This window comes from Ascaphus truei, chromosome 13 (assembly GCF_040206685.1).
Source record: "Ascaphus truei isolate aAscTru1 chromosome 13, aAscTru1.hap1, whole genome shotgun sequence".
Taxonomy (NCBI): domain Eukaryota; kingdom Metazoa; phylum Chordata; class Amphibia; order Anura; family Ascaphidae; genus Ascaphus; species Ascaphus truei.
The window spans coordinates 752,322-758,409 of NC_134495.1; positions in this window are offsets into that span (position 1 = coordinate 752,322).

Sequence of the window (6,088 nt, forward strand, 5' to 3'; positions counted from 1 at the left end):
GATTTCACTTGCTGAAGACAAAACTTAAGGCAGAAAGACCCACGAACAAACCACTGAAGACAGCTGCAGTAAAGGCCTGGCAAAGCATCACAAAGGAGGAAACCCAGCGTTTGATGTCCATGCGTTTCAGACTTCAAGCAGTCATTGCCTGCAAAGGATTCTCGACAAAGTATTCAAAATGAACATTTTATTTATGATTGTGTTAATTTGTCCAATTACATTTGAGCTCCTGAAATAAGGGGACTGTGTATGGAAATGGTTCAATTCCTAAACGTTTCATACGATATTTTTGTTCAACCCCTTGAATTAAAGCAGAAAGTCTGCACTTCTATTGCATCTCGGTTGTTTCATTTCAAATCCATTGTGGCGTACAGAGCCAAAATTATGAAAATTGTGTCGGTGTCCTATTATTTCCGGACCTTACTGTAGATGGAGAGGGTAACGGCAGTGTTAACACAACTTTCAATTTTACCTGAAAATTATCCTTGAAGGTAAAACTCGACCATTTGCTTGAATCAACATTTAGTGTTTCTCGTGTCAAATGTTTACTGCAACAAAAAAAAAACGTTTTAATGGTGATTTCGGTACATTTAATCGCCTATTCAATATGCTTTGAAACTCCTTCTCCATTGCAGTGAAGGCTGAATTTGACTTTCAGTAATCTGTCTGTCACATCATATTGAATGAAGTCCTATTACAAATAACTGCGTACACAGTTCTTTCATTGCACCAAACCTGTGAGAAAAGCAGGTGAATTATTGCGTGCTTGATCGTAGAATATCTTGCAAAATGATGCATACTTGGCATACGTTCTATCACTTGTTTTGTTTGTTTTTGGTCTCAGTTTAATGGTGCACCCACAAACTAAATGTGAGGTTCCATTAGTGTTGTATTAGTATTATGTTAAAGGGAAAGGGCAGTGGGAACAGCGCTAATGCTTAAAATACAAAAATTAGTGTATATTAACAACTAATAATATATAAACTCCTAAAATATTAGGCAAAGGCTGCCAGGAACAATGGGTGACACAAACCAAAAAATGACAATAAATAAAGATAAACCGGCGCCAAAAAGAAAGAAAATCTGACCAAATATAGTCCAATTCAAAGGGTTGGGATGAGTTCCATGGAGGACACTTCCATGGAACTCATCCCAACCCTTTGAATTGGACTATATTTGGTCAGATTTTCTTTCTTTTTGGTGCCGGTTTATCTTTATTTATTAGTATTATGTTGCTTTTCCTTCACTGCAAATGCTGATAGGCTTGTAATACCATTAACTTTTTGGCCAGTAGGTGTCTCCCTAAGCGCATTTGTCAATGGTGTAACATTAATCATTATCCCACACTTGTCGATAATGATAGTAATGCATGTGTTGTTTTTTTATTTTTATTTTTTTTAGTCCAATTTCTGTAAACGGTGAAAATGTTTTCGTTGGACCAGTCCGTTAAGATGTTTGTTTCTCATTGTAAGAAGGAGAGCCCCTTACCACTTAACCTTAGTTTTGGGTGGGGGGGGGGAAGATTAACATGCCGCAAAAAAGCTATATGAACGGCACATTTCAAATCTGCTGAAGTATCTTCTGCTTTTAGAATGGAGAAACAAAAAGCATTATGAAGATGTTCCAAAAATGTAATTGTTTGGCGTATATGAGTGTGGTAAGCTGTCTTTTAAATCGTAAGAATATTAAGCCATGGCTTACTTGTGGATGACAAATTGAAAAAATAATGTATGTATATCTCTCTCTAGCGCCATTAATATACATAGCAGTAATACACGTGAAAATCATATAAATCACAAATAATACAAAACACATAATGGGAATAAGCGCTTCAGACAAAAGTAACATTAGAAAAGGAGTCCCGAAGAGCTTACAATCTCTAAAGTGTATTCTGTAGTGACTGGATTTGAAAGGTGAGTGGCACAGGGAGAGCATAGATAAAGCTAGTATCTGGATACCCCCTGCTTCAAACATATTTAAAACAAATAGTCTCTCGGACTGCTGCTTTCAAATTAGGAAAGCAAACTGTAATTTCACCCGAAGCAAAGAGTTCCTGGTTACGAGAATTCAGAGGTTTTGTCTGTGGTACCTTCCGATAAAATGTGGGATGCTGCTTATTAGTGGGCGGTAATGGCTTATCAGTGAGTGGTAATTGACTTGACTGTGGCTCATTTGGGAGGCAACTTGAAGATTTTCTTCTATGAAGTCCTAATAATGGCTAAAAGGATTTAGTAGCATGGTGCAATTTCAGTGGAATGTTATTCGTAATACGGTTCCACTACTGACTGCCGTGCTGCCTAAGGCCTCTGGCTTGTTGGCGCGGCCATACGCGAGTTCCCCACCAGCAGGGGAATCCTGCTGAGCCGGTCCCGGTCCCCCCTGGCTGCACAGCTTACTACACGCTGTGGCGCGTCAGCCGCTAGGGGACACAAGAAAATGGTAATCCCTAGCGTTTAAGCGTCACGTGGTGTGACTGTGAGCCAATGGGGAGAGGAGGAGAGGCTTCGGGGAGCGGGGAGGAGTGTGGAGTGAAAGCGTAAGTGCCTGTCTGTGTGTCTGAGTGCGTGCGTTCCTGTCTGTGTGTGTGTGTCTGAGTGCGTGAGTGCCTGCCTCTGTCTGTGTGTGTGTATATGAGTGCGTGAGTGCCTGCCTGTGTGTGCGCGCGCGTGTGTGTGAGTGCCTGTGTGTGTGTGTTTTACTTACCATCAGCAGCCCGAGCCCGTGGAGGGAGGGGGGGGGAGAGTAGCGGGTCCCTCCGCTCAAGCCACGCCCCCCTCCCTGTCAATCCTCCCACTCCCGCCCACCTCCGGCTCCCGCTCCCTACAGACCGCATATCGCGGTCTGTGTATGTCAGCGCACCGCCTGTCTGCAGTGCGGGCGTGCTGACTCTGGGAGCAGGGCCTTAGCCTAAGGCTGCGGCCCCGCTGCACACACTCCTGCGAGGCTGGTGGCGTGTGCAGCCGAATTCCCCGGTCTGCAGAGAGCTAGGGGGGGGAGTGACGGGCGCAGCTGTGACGTCACCCGACAGGTTCGCCCTCGGCTGAACGGTTGTGGGGGGCGTGGCCTAGAGCTCCATTGCGACTCCTGCTCTCAATTTTCTTGAGCAGGAGTTTCTATCGGCGCAGCGGCCCCTCCCCCTCGCAGCGGGCCCGGCCCCATTGCAGGGCGGCTCTTGTCCCTGCAGCGTCCGCCACAGCGGGTGCTGCTGTAGCTAGTGGTGACCTGGCCTAAGCAACCTCCGGCAAGTCCGCACATTGAAGCACTTTACAGGGCAATGGGCATGTGTTTTAACTTGGCCATGCAATCTCTTTTTCGAGCCTAACTCAATGTGAGCAAAATGATGCAGATTTAAAACAGAATTGCAGTTTATGCAGCTTTAGGAACTGCCACAAAGTAGTGATACGGCTTTGCTACCTAAATTATACCAGCGTGACACAGTTGGCATCAGGTTTATTCCCCCACCTGTTTGGATCCCTGGCATTTGAATCGCGTTTTACCTTGCATGGTAAAAGTTGATTGATGTCAATCTATTTGGCAGTGACTTAAACTCAGGCCTTAGTGACCTGACATTTATATTGTCAGCCTGCTCTTCATGCTCTGGCTGACCTGTGTGCACCTCTGTATAAGTGCGAAGTCCTGGGACTCTTGACTGATTTGTGGTTTGCTTTCTTTGCATCGCTGATATTTCGCCACAGACCAACCCTATTTCCAGTAAGTGACCCATATGGGAATTAATGTTATCTTGTTATATAAAAGTTGCTTCTGTGTTTTTACTTGCGCAAATCCTGTACTTGTTAGACAGGTACATGTTAACTCTGATTCTCACTTTTTTTTTTTTTTTTAAATATATATTTTCAGGCTAGTATGATCGTCATTTGCCAAACTTATTAATATATTCTCCTTCCACGTATGAACTCCGGTACAGTGAAAGAAGCACTTCCCTCTGCATGAGTTATAGACCGAAATTACTGGAGAAGAGGACAGGCATGCCAACATGTTTTTTTTTTTTTTAATTTTTAATTATTACTCGTTTTCGACTCTTGAGCCTCTGTTGGGAGCCGAAATGTTGAGTAATAAAAATCACCTTTTCAATCCATCTATCCGGCAGCACCATGAGTAATAGGCTCCACCTACTGAGGAAGAAGTTTGCACGTACCCTATATAGGACACCTCCTCCATTACCTGTGTAACCCTCCTTACGCGGCTCTACAGGAGGTCACAGCAATACATATACAATGGCAGTGCTGTCTCTCGGGCCAGTGTAGGCTAGGCGTGAATAAGCAGAAACTCCTCTATCTCCTTTCTCTCCCCCCCCCCTCTTTCCCCTCACATTTCCGCTTACATTCTCTCTTCAAACTCCGTGCTAGTCAGTATCTACTCGCCGAGCCACTCCTTCTCCTTGTATGATAAAGCTTTTATTGTGTGTGTCTTTATTTATATAGCGCCATTAATGTACATTGGGCTTCACAGTAGTAATACATGTGACAATCATAGATAACAGATCATGGGAATAAGTGCTTCAAACTAAAATTAACGTTTAGGAAGAGGAGTCCCTTCTCCGAAGAGCTTACAATCTAATTGGTAGGAAGAACTTAGAGACAGTAGGCTGGCATTCTGGTAAGTGTGTCTACAGGGGGCCAAGCTTTATGTATCGTGTGTGTGTGTGTGTGTAGTGTACTAGCCACGGTGCTACTTGTATGCTTCTTTAGGTAAGTGGGTCTTAAATGTGGATAGAGAGGGCGCTAGTCTGGTATTGAGGGGAGGGCATTCCAGAGGTGTGGGGCAGTCAGTGGGAGGATTAAGGTGGGAGAGTGCTTTAGATACTAAGGGGGTAGAGAGAAGACATCCTTGAGCAGAACGCAAGAGTTGGGATGGTACATGGCAAGAAATTAGGGCTGAGATATGAGGGACAGAAGAGTGTAAAGCTTTATAAGTGAGGAGAATTGAGTGCGAGATACGGGATTTGATAGGAAGCCAGGAGAAGGATTTCAGCAGGGGAGACGCCGAGACAGATTTAGGGAAGAGTAGAGTGATTCTGGCATGAATGTGAGAGAGGAGTAGAGTGTGACCCTAGGCAGCATGCTTGGGCTCCTGGGTGAATTATAGTACTTCCAACAGTAATGTGGAAGGAGGTAGTAGGAAGACAGGTTTGAGAGGAAGAACACTGTTTTTGCTATGTTTAAGTCGGTGGAGGGCCACCCAGGATGATATCGCAGAGAGACATTCAGAAATTTTAGTCTGTACAGCAGGCGTAAGGTCGGGTTGAAAAGTAAATTTGTGTGTCAGCATCGAGGTGATTATTTAAACCCAAGAGATGTAATTAGGTCACCTAGAGAAAGTGTGTAAAGAGAAGAGGTCCCAGGACAGATCCCTGGGGTACCCCCACAGTGAGATCACCAGAGGAGGAGGAGGTGGTGTTGGGAGAAGAGAGACAAAGTACAATGGGAGAGGTAAGAGGAGATCAAGGATAGAGCTTTGTTACGAATACCAAGAGTGGTAGAGGGAGAAGAGATCAGCAGTGACATTTCCTCCTCTGGGACAGCGGAAAAAAAGAGTGAAGTAAGGAGGAGAGTTAGGAAGCGGTGTAGAATGGGAGGAGGAAACGGGATGTTCTGACATATGGATTCCACATTTTCCTTGAAATAGTTAGCTGCCGCCTCTTCTCAGGACTTTGCTGAGGGTGGTCTGAGTAGAGTCAAAGACAGAAGAGTTGGTGTGTTGATTAGTGAAGAAAAGTAGGTTTGTTTAACCTGAGAGAGGGCAGAGTTGAAACAGGATAGCATAAATTTGTAGTGAAGGAAGTCTGCGAGATTTCGTCCAGAGGAATGAGTGGAGGAATGCAGCATGCGCGTGTGGGAATGTTGCCAGGGTCTGGGGTTAGAAGGGCGAGGACGGCAGAGAGAAAGCGGGACATGTAGATCAAGAGAAGAGGATAAGGCAGAGTTGTAGTTCCTGACCAGGTTGTCAGGGTCTGGAGTAGAACAGAGAGGAGAGGGAGGAGCGTAAAGTGGAATCAAAAGCTGGTAGGTTAATAGAGTGCAGGTAATGCAGAAACGACGATTAGATAGAGATGGAGAAGTGAGAGAAA